Source organism: Halichoerus grypus, chromosome 1 (assembly GCF_964656455.1).
Source record: "Halichoerus grypus chromosome 1, mHalGry1.hap1.1, whole genome shotgun sequence".
Taxonomy (NCBI): domain Eukaryota; kingdom Metazoa; phylum Chordata; class Mammalia; order Carnivora; family Phocidae; genus Halichoerus; species Halichoerus grypus.
The window spans coordinates 76,610,682-76,632,630 of NC_135712.1; the positions used below are offsets into that span (position 1 = coordinate 76,610,682).

Here is a 21,949-nt window from a genome sequence, read left to right on the forward strand (position 1 = left end):
GCTTAATTGAGAAAGTGACATTTAGGCCAAGACTGAAAAGGATGTTGGAATAAGCCATGTGGATATCTGGGTGAAGAGTACTTCAAACACAAAGAATGGTAAGTACACGGGATTTAAGCCAAGTGTCTGCCTGAAGCATTATAAGAACAGCAAGAATGCCTGTATGTGTGTCTGGATGGAACCCAATGAGGCAAGAGGGTGTATGGAAGGGCCCAAGAACAGAAATTCTCTTGGGAATGGGGAGGAGAGAATGAGATTACATCAGGCTTTATCAGCCATTGTAAAGATTTCTTCTCTCACTCTGAGTTCAAATGGGATCCAATAGACTTTGAGCAGAAGAGTGATGCTATCTGAATACTGGGATAGTAATATCTATTTCATAGGACTTCTATAAGGATTAAGTTAATTAAAGAAGTGCAGTGCCGAAACCAGCATAGGGACCATACTATACAAGTCATTGCTAATTCACTCCTCATAGTCAATACTAGAAATTGTAAATAAATCTTTTGATGGAATTTGTGTTGGTTTGATCCTTTGAATAACTCTTAAGTGTGCAAATATCTCCTTCTTACTCAATTTAAGGTTTAGTCTTGTGACAGTTAATTTTCTGTGTCAATTTGACTGGGTTAAGGGATACCCAGGTAAGGCATTTCTGGGTATGTCTGTGAGGACGTTTTCAGAAGGTTAACATGTGAATCGGTAGATGGAGAGAGATCTCCCTCACTAATGCCCATGGGCATCACCCAATCCATTGGGGGCCTGAATAAAACAAAAAAGAGGAAGGGGGATTTTTCTCCCTTTGCTTGAACCAGGATACTCATTTTCTCCTGCCCTCAGACATTAGGGCTCCTGATACTTGGGCCTTCAGGCTTAGACTGGGATTTACACAGTGAGAAGGCAACTGTCTATAAGCCAGGAAGAGAACTCTTATTAGAACCCAACCATCATGGCACCCTGATCTCAGACTTTCAGCCTCTAGAACTATAAGAAAATGAATTTCTGTTGTTTAAACCACTCAGTCTGTGGCATGTTGTTATGGCAGCCCTAGCAGACTAAGACAGCATCTTAACTTAAATACTGAGTATGGAGTAACAGTATTATATTAACACAATCTATTATAATGTGAAATTTCTTTGAAGAGCTTCTTTAGATCTTATCCAGAAAGATTTATTATTGGGATAACTTGTAGTACTTCTGTAATATTTCTTTGTTGCCTTTATCATGTTCTGTAATCAGCTTCTTCAAACAAACTGATCAACTTCTCCTTCAAGCAAACTTTTGGGAAGCATCTACTGTGATTATAGAAGACTCATCTAATGGCAGTGGAAGGATGGACATGGGTACCATTTAAGATAGAGATTATTGTGAGGTCAAGGGGAAAGATGATAAAGGCCTAGGTAGTGGAAGATGTTGCATATGTGGGAAAAAGGAACTGATTATAGATGGTATTGTGCAGTGAGGATTCACAGACTTGGTTACCGAAAGGAGGTGGGATAGTGAATGATATGTAGAGATGACTGAATTGAATCTGAATTAGACTTAAAATTGTCTTCTTGGCTTGAGCTTTATTTCTTGCCAGAGGACTGAGGGGTTTTTCCTACATTTGCCATTTCCAGCGACTCTGCTTATTTCTGTCTTATTTCTCACTCAGGCAGCTTTGTGTGTTTCTCCTGTCCTCCAGTGCTGGGAAGAATAGTTAAAGCTTATACTCTAAGCATGTAACGTTCCCTGGAGGATAGAAACACAGTCTGCAGCACAGTGTCAAACAGCTTTGGTCTTGTATCAGAAAATTCGGCTTTCTGTCTTGATGTCACTGTTTACCAAATGTCAACTCAACCAAAGTTCACAAGCTGAGGGTGAGTGTGAAATAAGACAGTGAAGAATAAAACTATTTGCAAGATACTGTGCATTGTACAAATATTACTCATCTTTAGAACTCTTATGGTTTATTTACTTACTTATTTTTATTTAGAAGGCAATAGACTTCGATAGAACAGAGCAACAAAACCCTAGGTTTTGGATTCAATAGGAATGATTGAAATGAAAGTGGGTTTTATTTTTGAATGAGTCTTGACAGGTCACCCTGTCAGCTCAATAGAACCTTTAGGGCCAACAACAGTAAACTACAAGTTTTCTGAGTTTGGTTCCTTCAAGGGGGGTTTACTAAGAATTATAACATGACAAAATAGCACCACTGCTTTGAAGGAAGCCCACGGCGTCGCTGCTGGCTCCAAATGAAAGGCTGCCATGGCCAAGCACTCCTTGTCATTTCTTTTTCTCAGTGTGCTTTTCTTTGCTTCCCAAGAGTCAAAACAATGGTAACTAAGAAGCTGGCATCAGCATGAATGACAGTAAGTATTCTAAGACAGTTAGTTGATTGATTGATGGACGATGATGAATGTTGTCTACAAAAACAGAAAGCTGTGTTTCCTTTTTGAAACCATTCAAATTTGGACAACGTAGGCCAACAAGCAGACATTTCTAAATTTAATGTGCATACCGTTTCCAAATATGCAAACAACGATCAAAACCACCGCCTACCAAGAATCACATACATTAATAAGTGTCAAAGTATTTCAAATATCAGAAAGCTCCTTTTCCACCTGCAGAGATGCCACAAGTCCCAGTTGACAAAATGACACTAAAGAGAACACAGGTATGCAAATTCCAGTTAATGATAATCATAGCAAAATTTCCCACCTCTTACTTTATCCTGTCATAAACTCTATGGTCAGTGCCTAGGAAAGGTATCTTCCAAGATCACACAGCCCCAGATTTTCATTTTATTATATGTGGAGAAGACCAAAGCCTTAATAGGGAAAGTTCCTTGATAAATTATTGGCAGAGATATGGCTAATTTTGGTCCTGATCCTCAAAGTCCAGTGCCCTTTTTGTTGAGCATCTATATCAGTAAAGGTCCAAAGAGAATGCAGATGTCCAACTCAAAATAGGATAATTCAAAGTGGGCTTACCCTCAGCAGGAATAAATAGAAAGGGGCAGGTTGAGTTTTGGGGAGACACAGGGATAGCACCCAAACTGAGAGTTGTAGCAGGGTGGTGTCCCAACCCAAGACCCAATGGGTGGGAGAAATTCACCTAGAAAACAAGAGGCCTGTAAAGCAGCTGCCTTAAAAAGAGGGGGTGACCTTCTATGAAGGGGCACATCCAGCCTGAGTAGATTTTACAAGTGGTGGGAACTGGAGAAATAAAGGGCCTCACTTCATTCCCCTCCCAACTCTGCTCCGGGAGCTATTTACTTGCTGAACCCAATGGAAAGGTAGAAGCTTGTTGATGTAGTTCATGGAGTCAGGCTGCTGGAGCAAAATGTAGGTGGAGAGCAGATATGGGAAGGGAAATGAAGGATATCTGGCCCAAAGGCACATGTTAACATTTTGCAATATATATAAGAGCAAGAAAAAGACGCACAGGAAGAGAAAAAAGAAATTGGTAGAGCAAAACATAACTATTGAAGGCAAGCTAAAAAAAAAAAAGCTGTGGAGGGGACTCATGGGAATTTCCCATTGACCACCTGCTCTTGAATGTGTATGGGGGAAATTCTAAGAGTCTTTAGGATGCAGGAGCTAGGGTCAAAAACAACTTTAAAATTGCAGCTGCAGTTTATTTTTATTTGAGCAACTTGATATACATATTTCAACCCATGGGAGGGCTTGCTGGCTGGCACAGACAGGGCTGCAAAAGAACTTCTAAAACACAAAATATTGTGGTGCTGTCAGCGTACAGTTTGACACCCACCTTAGAGACTGCCCATATCATTGAGAAAATAGTAATTATTTAGAGTCATACTAAGTTTCATTTAAATAAAATTTTATGATCTCTAAAGGGTCTCTGTGTTCATCATCTCTTAACAGCCCTGTGAGACTACTGATCCAAGTATTTTTATTCCTATTTTATAGATTGGAAACTCCCAGGCAGAAGAAGTGGTAACATGATGGTACCTAGGTATAGGGTGGCCTCAAACCTCAGCTTCTGATTACAGGGTCGGTGTTCTTTGCACTCTACTCCACACTTCCTCCCTTGCACGTATTCACAGCTTCAAGAGGTGTGATTTGATGGGTGCAAACTCAGTCTGACATAGTCAAGTGTTAAACACAGACAATGCTCTGTACATTTTATCAATCTCTCACATGATCCTGGCAGGGAACTTGGGAGTTTGAGCTGGTAATTTGCAGGTTGGAGGAACCATTTGGAAATGTGAGAGAAGGTATTTAGTTGTCACAATGACTAGGGCATATTACCAGCACTTAGTGTTCAGAGCCGGGGATTATCAACATTTGCCAATGAGTGGGTCAGTATTGCACAATAAAGATTGCCCTGTCTAAATAAATATCAGTGAGAAATACTTCAATTTAGATTGCTTCTCTTCAGTTAGCCAAGACTCTATCTAGACAAGCACTTCTTAAACTTTAGAAGATATAGGGTCCTCCTGAAGTAGGTATTGTACATTTTTATCTCACAGTCCTCTAACTTCTTCTTATCCATCATCTGTCCATCCATCCATCCATCCATCCATCCATCCAATCCACATTTCCGTTTGGTTTTGACCCTGAGAACCTGTTTCTTGATAACAATTTTTCCTGATTACCTCTCCTATTTTCTGTCTTTTTATGTGCTGACCCTGTCAATTAAATCAGAATATCTGTAGGTATGTCCCAGAGATCAGACATCAATATTTCTTAAGACTCATCAGTTAACTTCAATGTGCATCCAAGTTAGAGAACCAGCAGTTCAGACCCTGGCTACTCAAAATGTAGTCTTCAGACCAGTAGTGACCAGTAGTATAAACATCATCTGAGCATCTTGTTAAAATGCAGCTTGGATTCATTAAGCCTGGGGCAGGGCAGAGAGTCTGCATTTCTTACAGGCTTCCACAAAGCAACAGGTGAGTGTCTGAGAATCCTCATTAAGTTTCTATCCCAAAACCTTGTACTTGGGCTTTGATCCTATTCACCCTCAATCGTTCACATGGACTTGGACTAGACCAAGTTTCCAGGTCTGATCAAGAATATTGGCTATGAAATTTCTCCCATCTGACCCCAGCCCCACAGAAGACTATTCCAGGCACTGTGTGAGACTCCACAGGCGGAGAGGTTTATGATTAATTTGGTAGCACTGGAAGCCACTACAGATTTTCAAACAGGAACATCTCTGATTTACACTTAATGCTTCCTAAATATAAGCTGCCACCCCTGTTAACTGCCCTGCCCACTCCCTAAACATTTGTTGGTTATGTTTCCTACCAGTTTCAATCTGATGATTGTCAAACCTCTGGCTGTCAGCTGAAGGGTCAAGAATGGAAGGAAACTGGCCCCATAATCCCTCCAGTTAGTTGCCAATACCCCAGCCTCCCAATCAAATAAACAATACTCTGCACCTCCACTTCTTGAAAAGTTTTTGTGAGCTCTATCGTCAAACAGGACCATGGTCCGTCCAACTTTCAGTGCTGTTTCCTCTACATGGAATACTGTTCCTCAACTCCTTCACCTTATGAATATCCACTCATCCTCCAAACTTTTTATCCCTTTCTCTGACTTATTTCCACCAGACGAAATTGTTTATTCACTGGCATCTAGGGTCTAACTATACTGTCACCCCAGTGCTTATCATACTATATTCAACAAGGTATCTATTAAGTCTAAAGACCTAGATGCTATTACATTACTGGTTTTATATATCGGAGAAGTCCTTGGTGTTATGCACCGAGTATTATCCATATGTACCTATGTTTTCAGACTTTTTGGACATCCCATATTCATTCACACAAAGCCGCTTGTGGATTCTATGTTACCAGACTTGGCCTCTAAACTTTGTTTAATTTTTCTATTTTAGTATCTAGCACAGCTCCTGGTCTGTTTTTGAAATTCAGTGTAGGTTATCAAGTTGAATTATAAATTGATTGCTCTTAATGATGGCTTTTTCAATAGACTGAACAGAAGAAATGATGGGGAGACTGTTCCTAATATAGAACACAGATCCTATCAAATTTCACTTCCCTTGTAAGTGCAGATGAAGGTTTCTCAATTTCTTAGGCAGCAAATGCCACAGTCCCTTATTTCCAAAAGTATCCTTTCTGCTGAGCCTTCCATGGTAGACGTATAGAGAACTCTCTAGGATAATTTTAAAGGGTAAAAGTATAGAAATGGTTCAAATATGAGACACTGTCCTGTAGCCAAAATTCCAACCCTGAAGTCAGAAGCCTGAGGCTTTTTGCCCAGAGATGTCGAAGAAGGGTACAAACCAGGAGGTCAGGCTGCCCCAATCCTTGTAAATGGAGATAATTGAGAGGGTGTTTTCCCTCCCTGTCATTCACAACCTTTCACTTGGGCTGGAAAAGCCTCTGCTAACATGTTAAAATAAAACCTCCTCCAGGGGACCCAGTCAGAGCAGAAATGCCTGTGGGTAACCAAACCCAGAATCACATCACCAGTAAAATGAGTCACTCTCTCCAAATTTCCACACTGAGGCACAAAGAGAGCAGCCACCTGTGGGCTGTTCCATTCAGCACAGCATTTGCATAGCCAGGAAAAATGCAAACACAAGGAATTCTCCTCCTTCCAGGAGTGCCCTCTTAGGTCATACTCACCCTACTAAGCTGCTTCCAAATGCATCCCTAAGCAAAACAGCTGTAATCCCAAAGAATCTGAGCACCAACAAGTCCTTGAATCACCTGATTATGAAATTTATAAAGTGCTGAAATAGTGTGGAGATGTAATTCTATTATACAAGAAATGTGCTCTCAATGCAGAACAATTACATACAAATAAGCAAAAAAAAAAAAAAGAAAGAAAGAAAGAAAGAAAGTAACACCTGAAATAAAATCATTTAACATTTTTGAGTATATCCTTCAATCTTATTGATCGTGTGTATGTGTATGTATACACATACATATTTCCACCAAAAGAGAGAAAATACTGCATATAGTTTTAAGATGCTATTTTTCACACCAAAATTATACATCATTAGAGTCATTCCATGATAATTATCAATATTTCATTATATATTTTTATGGTTGTTTAATATTCTGTATGTGTATATATATATATGAAGAGTTTAACAAATTCATTCTTGTTAGACATGTAATACGTCATTATAAACAATGTTCGTATATAATTATTAAATATTATATATATATATATATCATTATTATAAACAAAGTCATGACAAACTCTCTTAGCTACATCTTTGCACAAAGTGCAACCATGAAGTCAAGAGACATGGAGAACACGGCCAAGGAGCCCTTCAGAAAGTCTGTGCCAATTTACTCCCATCAAGAGTACTTGAGGGCGCCTGAGAGTCTCAGTCGGTTTAGTGTCTGCCTTCCGCTCAGGTCATGATCCCTGAGTCCAGGGATCGAGTCCCGCATGGGGTTCTCTGATAAGCGGGTAGCCTGCTTCTCCCTCTCCCTCTACCCCTGCTTGTGTTCCCTCTCTCACTGTGTCTCTCTGTCAAATAAATAAATAAAAAATCTTTAAAAAAATAAAAAAAAGTGAATATGATACCTTATTTTAAATTTAATTTTTATTATTATTGGTGAGATTATTGTATTTTATCGGCCACTTGGATTACTTTGTGAAGTTTCTATTCATGACTTTTACCAGTTTTTGTTTTCCCATTGAAATACCACCTTTTCTTATAGATGTATAAAAATTATGTATAGATTAAAGCTAATAACTCTTTGAAGTATTCATTGCATTTCTTTTCTTTTTTTTTTAAAGACTTATTTATTTATTTGTCAGAGAGAGAGAGAGCATAAGCAGGGGGAGTGGCAGGCAGAGGGAGAAGGATGCTCCCCACTGAGCAAGGAGCCCTATGTGGGACTTGATCCCACGACCCTGAGATCATGACCTGAGCCAAAGGCAGACGCTTAATTGACTGAGCCACCCAGGTGTCCCCTGCATTTATTTTCCTAAGTTATCTTTAGCTTTTTATTTTTGTGAATGATATTTCTGATACTACAAAAGCATTTGTAGTTAATGTAGCAAATCTATCCATCTTACTCATGTAGTTTCTGCTTTTGGTGTTTAACTTACCTAACAGGATACCTCTTGAAGCTGAAAAATTAATGTGGAAAAATTACTGCCATTGTAAGAGTTAAGTATTGCCTTGTTTTGAGAAAATTACTCCAGGGGACTTATTAGTTATGGAAATGTGATTAAAATACCCTTGTCCATGGTCCACATTTCATGAATAGACAACTCCCATGGGAGAGAAGTGAACCGGCATCTCCAAGCAAATGAATGGAAGGGGCCAATGCCAAGATAACCATGAGGGAAAACCTCTGAATCAGGTCTGGGTTTATGAACTGTGAAAGTAGCCCAGTAATACACTGCTAAACATTTGGCATTTGGCTCTCTAGGGGAAAAAATGAATGCAAATCTATATACTTAAGTTTTTATACATTTTAGTGATATAATGTTTACATAGCACAAACTTTACAAATAATAATAGAACATAAAACAGAATATTTTCTTTGGTTTTTGCTGAATCTTGTAAAGCCAACTCATGTTCGCAACTGATGAATGAATATAGTTTCAGTATAAATATCGGTTGATATTTTTATTTATGTTAATGTGTAAGACAAAAGTGAAACAACAAAAACATCTCACAACTTTGGTATGTCAGTGAACCAAAGCAATTTATTTGCTGAATCAGATAATAGTTTCAAATAATGGAATAATATTTCCTTGAGCTTTTGTACTATTCACAATGTAACAACTACAAACATGCTACAATTTTACTTTAATCTGCATTAACATTTTCTTTGTCATCTTCTCAACAATCAACTAAACAATAAATCAAGCCCTGATTTGTAATAGTTGCAAATACTCCCACCATAGCCAATTTCAAGGGATAGGCATGATGTCATTGAATATGGACGTGGGTAGATGTGTAAACCTCAAGAGCCCAGGTAAGAGTGAATGTAGTAAAGTAGGAAGTGATGAGTTTTGAGTATTTTTTATCTTTGTTTTTACTATAATTTCATCATAAAAGTATAAAATTTAATCTTCATAATAGCTGTGTTTACCCACTAGCTTGTAAAATTGCTGAGCATTTCACAATTGTTTTTCATGGCCCAGTGGAAGCCATCTCTGGCACTCCACTGATAGTAATCACGTATTTGATTTTGAGATTTTTGTTTCACAGTTTATGTCAATTTTCCCGCAAGTCTTCAGAAAAGTCTTGTTGTTACTGAAGGAAACTGAGGACAGTTTCTATGACCAAGTTGGGAGTTAAGTGGTACAGTGTGAACAGTAATTGCCTAATGTTGCTGCTTTTGAGACATGGAGAGGTGATCTGAAGAAGACAGTAATATCCTAGAGCAAGACCTTGGGAAGGGGTAAAGACCAGATTTATCATTCAAGTCATCATTCCCAGGGAATTCCTTGAATAACCTGTCATTAGCTTTATTTCTCTGCCATCCAACAGCATGTGAAGCTTAGGACTCATCTCCATAATTATCTGCAAGAAAGAAGGATGTATTTTCATGGCCAGAAATTAATCATTTTTAAACAGCTTTATTGTGGTATAGTTGACACACAATAAACTATACATGTTTAAAATGTACGGTTTGTTAAGTTTTGACATATATATGCATCTGTTAAACTATCACCACAATCAATATAATAAACATCTCTATCAGACCCAAAAGTTTCTCTTGCTCCCTTGAAATCCCTCCCTCATGACCCACCTTCCATATCCCTCAACCCTCATCTCTGAGCAACCACTGATCTGTTTTCTGATAGTAGAGTTTGCACTTTCTAGACTCTAATACAGGTGCGATCATACAGTATGTACTCTTTTTCATCTGGCTTCCTTCACTCAGCATAATTCTTTTGAGATTCATCCATGTTGTTATACACATATATCAATATTTCTTTTTTCAGAACAGTATTTCATTGTATGGATATACTACAAATCTTTTCTTCATTCACATATTGAAGAACATTTGCACTGTTTCCAATTTTGAATATTAGAAATAAAGCTGACTTGAAGTTTTGTGACAAGTGTTTTTATGAACATATGCTTACATGTCTCATAGGTGATTGTATATAGATACATTCTGATTTGTAGACATTGTTTAAATTTTACATTTAGGTCTATGATCCACTTAATTTTTGTATTTTGTGTGAGGTATGGCTCCAAGTTTCTTTTATGCATATGGATATCTAGTTTTTCCAACACTGTCTCTTGAAAGATGATAATTTTGCCACTAAATTGCCTTTTATATTTTTGTCAAAAATCAGTTGCCTATATGCGTGTGGGTCTGTTTCTGGAATCTCTCTTTTATTCCACTGATGTATGAGGAGTTCAGCTCCTGGCCAAAATTCTATGCGTGATCCTTCAGGCCCAACCATAGGCAACTACAAGGCTTTGTGCAGTAGGCCTTATGGGGGAGACTGTCCTCCCCACGTCAGGCTTGGTGTACAGCCACTTTGCTGTAGTCTCTGGAAGGAACTGCGGTTAAGGACACAACCCTCCCACCTTCCCCTGGCCAGTCATACTTATATGCATATCTGCGTTACAGCCCTGGCACTTCCATTCCAAGGCCTCCTTATCAGAGCTGGGACTGAGGCACTTTCTCCACCCCACTCCAAGCCCACTGAGACCTATTTATGGAAGAGTGTGTGGAGGTGTAGGGAGTTTTGTCTGAGGGACTTTTCCTCACTCTGACTCAATATGTTTCCATTTCCAGCCCTTCCCATCTTCCAACCCTGGTTACTCCAGGTGGGTACAAAAGGCAGGAGCCTTTCGTTTAGAACTCCTTAGCAGTGATATGATTTCTCTCATTTGTGTTGCATATCATCTGACCCATGCTCAGGGCCATCTGTGGGGAAAAGCAGACACTGGGGAGCCAGGTCTTTTCTCTTTTGCTGCTTAACGCACTGTCACACAGAGTGGATACAAACTTGATGGTTACTTCAAGTTTGGCTCATTGTCCTAATTGACCACCTGGATATCTGGCAGCTTGACAATCTATTTATCTATGTTTATGCCAATGCCACACTTTTTCATTGCTAAAGCATTATAATAACCCTTGAGATCAGGTAGTGTTAGTCCTCCAACTGATGTCCTTCTTTTTCATAGTCACTTTGGATATTATATGTCCTATGCATTTCCATATGAATTTTAGTTTCCATTTTCCAATTTCTAAAAAAAAACACACACACACACAACTCTCCTAGGATTTTGATTGAAATCTATAATCAGGCAAGGATTGAGATCTTAACAATATAGAGGCTTATCACCTATGAACATAGTATACCTTTCCACGTATTTAGATCTTTTTAAATTTCTCTCAGCAACGTTTTGTAGTTTTCAGTGTATAGGTCTCATACATCTTTTGTCAGACTTATCTTTAAGTTTTAATATTTTTGAAGCTATTATAATTTTCTTATTTTCAATCTGTTTGTCTATTATTTGTGAATATATATATTCACTAAATTATTTATTTTTATATATTATCATGTATCCTGCAACATTGCTAAACTCATGTAGCAGGTTTTCATATATTCCATAAGATATTCTAAATAAATTATAACTTTTTTGTGATTAAAGACAGTTTTACTTCTTCTCTTCTAATCTGGATGACTTACTGTTTTGTCTTGCTCGAAAGCACTGACCAGAACTTCTAGAGCAATGTTGAATAGAAATGGTGAGAACAGAGATCCTTGTTTTTATTCCTACTCTTAGAGGGAAACCATTCAATTGTTCACCATTAAGTATTTTTCCAGTATGTTTTCCCTAGATGCCCCTTTGCAAGTTCTCTTCTATTCTTTCAATGCTGAAAGTTTTTAATCAGAAGTTGATGCTGAATTTTGACATTGCTTTCTCTGCATGTGTTAAGATGATTGCTTGGTTTTTCTCTTTTTAGTTAGTTAATATGATGAATTATGTTGATTGATATGTGACTGATAAACCAGCCTTGCGTATCTGGAATATAAATCCCTCTTTGTCACCATGCATCTTCCTTTTTATGTTGCATTGGATTTGATTTGCTAAATAATATTGCTTAGGGGGGAGGAGCAAGATGGCAGAGGAGTAGGAGACCTAAATTTCGTCTGGTCCCAGGAATTCAACTAGATAGGGATCAAACCATTCTGAACACCTACGAACTCAACAGGAGATGGAAGGAAAGAAGAGCAGCAACTCTCTGAATGGAAAAGCGACCACTTTCTGGAAGGTAGGACGTGCAGAGAAGTGAATCCAAGGCGATATTCGGGAGGATAGATGGTGGGGGAGGGGGCCTCTGTCAGCTGCTTCTGGCAAGTGATAGAGCATAGGGGCACAAAATCAGAACTTTTAGAAGTCGGCTCCGCTGAGGAATGTCACTCCAGTGGCTAAGCGGGGGGTGGAACCCTCGCTGGGACAATGTGGTCTCAGGACCCTTGGGGCCACAGAAAGACCAGGGGTGCCTGAGTGTAGCAGAGCTCCCAGGTTTCGGAGCGGGGAAGCCAGCTGCAGAGACGGAGCCGAGGAGTGGGCTCTCAGCTTGGAGTTGCCATAAACCATGATCCGCGGCACAGTCGGGCCACTGCTCCTCCAGCAGGGACCCAACAAGTGGCAGATCCGGGGAGACTCCCCTTCCTTCCCTGGGAGGAGCAGTGCAGGAGCACACCGCAGGGATCTGTTGGGTTTGGAGACTCCACACGGGGTCGTGTGCCAGAGATAGAAATGCTCGGTCACAGGCCGGGTGAGCACGGAGTGCGGCCAGAGACCGGGGAGATAGGAGTGATTGAATGCTTTACTCTGGGGGTACACTGAGGAGTGGGACCCTGAGTTCTCGGCTCCTCTGGGGCAGAGATTGAGAGGCCGCCATTTTCACACTCGTCCTCCAAAGCTGTAGGGAAAGCTTGCAGGGAACAAAAGCTCCTGAGAGCAAACCCGAGCAGATTACTTAGCCCCGACCGGCAAGGGCGGGGCAATTCTGCCTCCGGCAAAGACATTTGGGAACCACGGCAACAGGCCCCTCCCCCAGAAGATCAGCAAGAACAACCCACCAAGACCAAATTTACCCACCAATGAGAACGTCAGAACTCCAGCGCTAAGGGAATACAGCACATAGAATTCATGGCTTTTTCCCCCTGATTCTTTAGTCTTTCAAAGTTAATTTTTTTAATTTTCTTTTTTTTCTTTTTTATTTTTTTAAAATTTTCTTTTTCCCTTTTTCAGCCAACATCTTATCAATCCCTTTTTAAAAATCTTTTTTATTTTTCATTTTTAGAGTCATGGTCTATTCCTTCATAGTAGTTAACCTTATTTTTGGTGTATATATATAAGTTGTTCTCTCTTTAAAATTTTGGAATACACTTGCTTCTAACAGACCAAAATATACCCTAAATCTCTAGTATATGGCTTTGTTCTGGTCTCCTGCCTGATCACATTATCTCCTTTTTTTTTTTTTTAATTTCTCTTCTTTCTTTTTTCAACCAACTTCTTATCAATTCCTTTTATAAAATCGTTTATAATTTTTATCTTTACAGTCATATTCCATCCCTTCATTGTATTTACCCTTATTTTTGAACATATATAAGCTTTTCTTTCTTTAAAAATTTGGGAGGCACTTTCTTCTAACAGACCAAAATACAACCAAAATCTGTGTGTGGCACTGATCTATGCACCAGCCTGATCATATTTGATCATATTCTTTTTTTTTTTTTTACCTTTTTCTTTTTCTTTTTTTTTTCTTTTTTCTTTCTTTCCCTTTCTTTTTCCCCAGTTTCAGGTCTCTTCAGATTTGTTTGGTGTATATTTTTCTGGGGTCATTGTTACCCTGTTAGCATTTTGTTCTCTCATTCATCTATTCTCCTCTGGACAAAATGCAAGATGGAAAAAAATCACCTCAAAAAAAAAGAACAAGAGGCAGTACCACCTGCCAGGGACCTAATCAATACCAACAGTAGTAAGATGTCAGAACTAGAGTTCAGAATGACGATTATAAAGATACTAGCTGGGCTAGAAAAAGGCATGGAAGATATTAGAGAAACCCTTTCTGGAGAAATAAAAGAACTAAAATCTAACCAAGTCAAAATCAAAAAGTCTATTAATGAGGTTCAATCATAAATGGAGGCTCTAACTGCTAGGATAAATGAAGCAGAAGAGAGAATTAGTGAGATAGAAGACCAAATTATGGAAAATAAAGAAGCTGAGAAAAAGAGAGATAAACAACTACTGGATCATGGGGGAAGAATTCGAGAGATAAGTGATACCATAAGATGAAACAATATTAGAATAACTGGGATCCCAGAAGAAGAAGAAACAGAGAGAAGGGCAGAAGGTATACTGGAGCAAATTATAGCAGAGAACTTCCCTAATTTGGGGAAGGAAACAGGCATCAAAAACCAGTAGGCACAGAGAACCCACCTCAAAATCAATAAAAATAGGTCAACACCCCGACATCTAATAGTAAAACTTATGAGTCTGAGACAAAGAGAAAATCCTGAAAGTAGCTCGGGAGAAGAGATATGTCACCTACAATGGTAGAAACATTAGATTGGTAACAGACCTATCCACAGAGACCTGGCAGGCCAGAAAGGACTGGCATGATATATTCAGAGCACTAAATGAGAAAAGTATGCAGCCAAGAATACTATATCCAGCTAGGCTGTCACAAGGAGAGATAAAAAGCTTCCAGGACAAACAAAAACTAAGAGAATTTGCAAACACAAAACCAGCCCTCCAAGAAATATTGAAAGGGGTCCTCTAAGCAAAGAGAGAGCCTAAAAGTAACATAGACCAGAAAGGAACAGAGACAATATACAGTAACAGTCACCTTACAGGCAATACAATGGCACTAAATTCATATCTTTCAATAGTAACCTTGAAGGTAATTAGGCTAAATGTCCCAATCAAAAGACACAGGGTATCAGATTGGATAAAAAAACAAGGCCCTTCGATATGCTGTCTGCAAAAGACTCATTTTAGACCCAAAGACACCTCCAGATTTAAAGTGAGGGCGTAGAAAATCATTTACCATGCTAATGGACACCAAAAGAAAGCTGGGGTGGCAATCCTTATATCATAAAAAATAGATATTAAACCAAAGACTATAAGAGATGAGGAAGGACACTATATCCTACTTAAAGGGTCTATCCAACAAGAAGATCTAACAATTGTAAATATCTATGCCCCTAACATGGGAGCAGAATTATATAAGGCAATTAATAACAAAAGCAAAGAAACACATTGACAACAATACAATAATAGTAGGGGACTTTAATACCCCCCTCACTGAAATGGACAGATCATCTAAGCAAAAGATCAACAAGGAAATAAAGACTTTAAATGACACACTGGAACAAATGGACTTCACAGATATATTCAGAACATTCCATCCCAAAGCAACAGAATACACATTCTTCTCTAGTGCCCATGGAACATTCTCCAGAATAGATCACATCCTAGGTCACAAATCAGGTCTCAACTGATACCAAAAGATTGGGATTATTCCCTGCATATTTTCAGACCACAATGCTTTGAAACTAGAACACAATCACAAGAGGAAAGTCAGAAAGAACTCAAACAGATGGAGGCTAAAGAGCATCCTACTAAAGAATGAATGGGTCAACCAGGAAATTAAAGAAGAATTAAAAAAATTCATGGAAACCAATGAAAATGAAAACACAACTGTTCAAAATCTTTGGGATGCAGCAAAGGCAGTCCTAAGAGGAAAGCATATAGCAATCCAAGCCTTTCTCAAGAAACAAGAAAGGTCTCACATACACAACCTAACCCTACACCTAAAGGACCTGGAGAAAGAACAGCAAATAAAGCCTAAACCCAGCAGGAGAAGAGAAATAATAAAGATCAGAGCAGAAATCAATGAAATGGGAACCAAAAGAACAGTAGAACAGATCAACGAAACTAGGAGCTGGTTCTTTGAAAGAATTAACAAGATTGATAAACCCATGGCCAAACTTATCAAAAAGAAAAGAGAAATGACGCAAATAAAATCATGAATGAAAGAGGAGAGATCACAACCAACACCAAAGAAATACAAACAATTATAAGAACATATTATGAGCAACTCTATGCCAGCAAATTAGATAATCTGGAAGAAATGGATGCATTCCTAGAGATGTATCAACTACCAAAACTGAACCAAGAAGAAATAGAAAACCTGAACAGACCCATAACCACTAAGGAAATTGAAGCAGTAATCAAAAATCTCCCAACAAATAAGAGCCCAGGGCCAGATGGCTTCCCAGGGGAATTCTACCAAACATTTAAAGAAGAATTAATACCCATTCTTCTGAAACTGTTCCAAAAAACAGAAATGGAAGGAAAACTTCCAACCTCATTTTACAAGGCCACCATTACCTTGATCCCAAAACCACACAAAGACCCCAACAAAAAGAATTCCAAACCAATATCCCTGATGAACATGGATGCAAAAATTCTCACCAAAATACTACCCAATAGGATCCAACAGTACATTAAAAGGATTATTTATCATGACCAAGTGGGAATTATTCCTGGGCTGCAAGGTTGGTTCAACATCCACAAATCAATCAATGTGATACAATACATTAACAAAAGAAAGAACAAGAACCATATGATCCTCTCAATAGATGCAGAAAAAGCATTTGACAAAGTATAGCATCCTTTCTTGATCAAAACTCTTCAGAGTATAAGGATAGAGGGTACATACCTCAATATCATAAAAGCGATCTATGAAAAACCCACAGCAAATATCATTCTCAATGGGGAAAAACTGAGAGCTTTCCCCCTAAGGTCAGGAACACGGCCGGGATGTCCACTATCACCACTGCTTTTCAACATAGTAGTAGAAGTCCTAGCCACAGCAATCAGACAACAAAAAGAAATCAAAGACATCCAAATCGGCAAAGAAGAAGTCAAACTCTCACTCTTCGCAGATGATATGATACTTTATGTGGAAAACCCCAAAGACTCCACCCCAAAACTGCTAGAACTCATACAGGAATTCAGTAAAGTGGCAGGATATAAAATCAATGCACAGAAATCAGTGGCATTTCTATACACCAACAACAAGACAGAAGAAAGAGAAATTAAGGAGTCGATCCCATTTACAATTTCACCCAAAACTATAAGATGCCTAGGAATAAATCTAACCAAAGAGGCAAAGAATCTGTACTCAGAAAACTATAAAATACTCATGAAAGAAATTGAGGAAGACCCAAAGAAATGGAAAAACGTTCCATGCTCATGGATTGGAAGAACAAATATTGTGAAGCTGTCAATGCTACCTAGAGCAATCTACACATTCAATGCAATCCCCATCAAAATACCATCCACTTTTTCCAAAGAAATGGAACAAATAATCCTAAAATTTGTATGGAACCAGAAAAGACCCCAAATAGTCAGAGGAATGTTGAAAAAGAAAAGCAAAGCTGGTGGCATCACAATTCCGGACTTCAAGCTCTATTACAAAGCTGTCATCATCAAGACACTATGGTACTGGCACAAAAACAGACACATAGATCAATGGAACAGAATAGAGCCCAGAAATGGACCCTCAACTCTATGGTCCACTAATCTTTGACAAAGCAGGAAAGAATGTCCAATGGCAAAAAGATAGTCTCTTCAACAAATGGTGTTGGGAAAATTGGACAGCCACATGCAGAAGAATGAATCTGTACCACTTCCTTACACCACACACAAAAATAGACTCAAAATGGTTGAAAGACCTAAATGTGAGACAGGAGTCCATCAAAATCCTAAAGGAGAACACAGGCAGCAACCTCTTCAACCTCAGCCACAGCAACTTCTTCTGAGAAACATCGCCAAAGGCAAGGGAAGCAAGGGCAAAAATGAACTATTGGGACTTCATCAAGATAAAAAGCTTTTGCACAGCAAAAGAAACAGTCAACAAAACCAAAAGACAACCGACAGAATGGGAGAAGATATTTGCAAATGACATATCAGGTAAAGGGCTAGTATCCAAAATCTATACAGAACTTATCAAACTCAACACCCAAAGAACAAAGAATCCAATCAAGAAATGGGCAGAAGACATGAACAGACATTTTTCCAAAGAAGACATCCAAATGGCCAACAGACACATGAAAAAGTGCTCAACATTGCTCGGCATCAGGGAAATCCAAATCAAAACCTCAATGAGATACCACCTCACACCAGTCAGAATGGCTAAAATTAACAAGTCAGGAAATGACAGATGTTGGCGGGGATGCGGAGAAAGGGGAACCCTCCTACACTGTTGTTGGGAATGCAAGCTGGTGCAGCCACTCTGGAAAACAGTATGGAGGTTCCTCAAAAAGTTGAAAATAGAGCTACCATACAATCCAGCAATTGCACTACTGGGCATTTACACCAAGGATACAAATGTTATGATCCAAAGGCATACAGGCACCCCAATGTTTATAGCAGTAATGTCCACAATAGCCAAACTATGGAAAGAGCCAAGATGTCCATCGACAGATGAATGGATAAAGAAGATGTGGTATATATATACAATGGAATATTATGCAGCCATCAAAAGGAATGACATCTTGCCATTTGCAACTACGTGGATGGAACCAGAGGGTGTTATGCTGAGTGAAATAAGTCAATCAAAGAAAGACATGTATCATATGATCTCACTGATATAAGGAATTCTTAATCTCAGGAAACAAACTGAGGGTTGCTGGAGTGGTGGGGGGAGGGAGGGATGGGGTGGCTGGGTGATAGACATTGGGGAGGATACATGCTATGGTGGGCACTGTGAATTATGTAAGACTGTTGAATCACAGACCTGTACCTCTGAAACAAATAATACATTATATGTTAAAAAAAAGAAGATAGTGGGAAGGGAAAGATGAAGGGGGGGAAATTGGAGGGGGAGACAAACCATGGGAGACTATGGACACTCAGAAACAAACTGGAGGTTCTGTAGGGGAGGGGGGTGGGGGGATGGGTTGGCCTGGTGATGGATATTAAAGCAGGCACATATTGAATGGAGCACTGGGTGTTATACACAAACGATGAATCATGGAACACTGCATCAAAAACTAATGATGTAATGTATGGTAATTAACATAACATAATAAAATTTAAAAAATGACAAAAAAAACCACCAAACAATATTGCTTAGAATTTTTGCATCTATCTTCCTGGGAGAATATTGGCATACGGTTTTCTTTCTTTCTTTCTTTCTTTTTAAAGATTTTTATTTATTTATTCATGAGAGACAGAGAGCAAGAAAGAGGGGCAGAGAGAGAAGCAGGCTCCCAAGGAGCATGGAGCCCGATGCGGGACTCGATCCCAGGACCCTGGGATCATGACTTGAGCCGAAGGCAGATGCTTAACCATCTGAGACACCCAGGCGCCCTACAGTTTTCTTTCTTGTAACATCTCTGTTTTGCTTTGGTATCAGAATGCCAGTCTTGTTGAATAGGTTAAGAAATATTTCCTCTTTTTCAAATTTCTGAGTTTGTATAGAATTCATATTATTTATTTCTTATTTGTTTGATAAAATTCACCAGTGAAGGCATCTGGGCCTGGAGTGCATTTTCTTTTTCTTGTGGTCAAGGTTTTCACTAGAAATAGAATTTCTTTCATTGAATATATATTCAAGTTATATCATGTATTCAGGTTATGCATTTCTCCTTGAGTAAGCTTTGATAGTTTATATTTTTCAAGAAATTAGTCAATTTCATCTAAGTTGTTGAATAAATTGGCCTAAGTTGTTTATAATAAATCCTTGTTGTCCTTTTAATGTCTACCAGATCTGTACTGACGTTATCTCTCTTGTTCTTGATATTGGTAATTTGTGTTTTCTTTCCCTTTTTTCTGATCAGTCTGGCTAGCAGTTTATACATTTCACTGATCTTCAAGAATCATCTTTCAGTTTCATTAATTTCTCTATTGTATTCTGATTTTTGTTTCATTGATTTCTGTCTAATGTTATTATCTCCTTTCTTCTTACTTCAACCTTAATTTGCTCTTCTTTTTCTAGTTTCTTAAAGTTAATGCTGAGGTCACGGATTTGAGACCTTTCCTTGTTTAAAATATATATAGTCATTTGTGTGCCAAGTACAGTTTAGTGATATCTCACAAATTTTGATATGTTGTGATTTCATTTTACTCAGTTCAAAATACTTTACAATTTTCCTTTTGATTTATTCTTTGACCCGCGGGTTATTAGAAGTGTATTATTTAGTTTCCACATATTTTGGGATTTTCCAGAGTTCTGTTATTGATTTATAATTTAATGAAGTGTGATCAGAGAACATACTTTATATGACTTGAATCCTTTAAGTTCATTGATACTTATTTTATGGCTCAGAATATGGTCCATCTTGGTAAATGCTCCATCACACTTGAAAAGAATGTGTTCTGCTGTTCTTTCAGGAGTGTTCTAAAACTGTTATTTACGTCAAGTTGGTTGACAGTGTTACTCAAATATTCCATATCCTTATTGATTAGCTTTTTTATCAATTACTGAGAAATGCAGTAACTATTGATAACTTTTAATATTTCTTCTGTGATAATGCTATCATGTGTGCCACTTTTCGGTGAGTTTTGATTCATTTTCTCTTCTCTCTGGGTTGTATTTTCTTGTCTCTTTCCTTGTGTGGTCATTTTTAATTATAAATTTTACCTTGTTTGGGTACTGGATAGTTTTGTAATCCAAAAAATATACTTTGACTTTGTTCTGGTACACAGTTAAGCTACTGAGAAACAATTTCATCTTCTCGGATCTTACTATTAAACTGTGTTAGGTGAGACCAATGTAGCATTTAGTCTAGGGTTAATTTTTCCCAGATATTGAGGCAGGACCCTTCTTTGTAGTCTTATGTCCCTCTGAATTATGAAGATTTGCATTCTACCTTTTGGGAACAGACACTGCTCCTCTGTTTAAGCCCTAATTACTTTTCCCTGTAATGCTTTCAGAAGTTTTTCCCAATGACTTCAAAAAGTTTCCTTACATGCATATGCTAATCAGAGCTCTGGTGGATGATTGAGGGGAACCATCTGCACCTCTCCAAAGTTCTCTTTCCATGCAGTTCTCTCTTGGATGGCATTCTGCCCTGTGAACTCTAGCTTCCTTGTCTTTTTCAGACTCCTAGCTCCATCTGCTCAACTCAGGGAGACCTCTGAACTCTGTGTGGGTACCTTGTACTGCAATCCAGCTTGGAAACTCTCAAGGCAGTAAACTGGGGGTAATTATAAGGCTCACCTCATGTATTACTTCTGTCTCAGGGGTCACTGCCTTTCATTCCCTAATGTCCAGTGCCTTGATTGCCACGTATTGAATATATATATTGTCTGTTGCTGATGTTTCAGATGAGACAGGAAATTCAGACTCTGGCAAAAGGCAAAAGCTGAGAAATATTAATTTTAATGTCATGAAATATATCAATATTTTTCTTTATAGTTTGTACTTTTTGTCTTATTTAATGTATCTTCCTCTGTTTTCTTCTATAAGTTTGAAAATGCTGTCACGAATATTTAAATTTTAAATCAACTTAAGATTTTATGTATGATTTGAAGTAGAGAATTAAATTCATTTACTTATTTCTCTCATAGTAAACCTGTTTATTCATTACCATCCATTGAAGGGAGTCCAATTTCCTTACTGATATGCAAAGACAGTTCTGTCATATACCAAGATCTGACATATGCAAATATCTGGTTTTGGAATTTTTATTGCCTCACTGGTTTATTTTTCTATTATTGATATTATTTGATATTTATTAAATATTTAAGTTTAGACTATTAGAGAAGGATAATACAGTTGATATAATCACATCTTTTCAGTCATTTGGTCCTAGGTTTTATGCTACCAAAAATTTCTAGAATTACTTACACCATATTTCCTTGTGGTCTTCACTCTCTTTATAAATGTATGTTTGAAAGTCTTTATTCATTTCCTCTTCTGGGAAAAGTCCTTAATGGAAAGGATAGGGAAAGTATATGTTGATCTCTTCCTAAGTTAATTTCTTCAAAATTA

At 38.2% G+C, this 21,949-nt stretch overlaps 1 long non-coding RNA gene across 3 annotated transcripts in view; it reads right to left on the reverse strand.

The window, feature by feature from the left end:
* Positions 1-8,640: 8,640 nt before the first annotated feature.
* LOC144379859 (uncharacterized) overlaps positions 8,641-21,949 on the reverse strand; it is a 92,079-nt gene continuing 78,770 nt past the window's right edge. For 2 of the 3 annotated variants that reach the window (XR_013443347.1, XR_013443345.1), the window contains one exon: positions 8,641-9,477. This is a non-coding gene — a long non-coding RNA (uncharacterized LOC144379859). Of the gene's footprint in view, positions 9,478-21,805; positions 21,887-21,949 lie in introns of all 3 variants that reach the window. The other variant, XR_013443346.1, reaches the window with a different exon arrangement.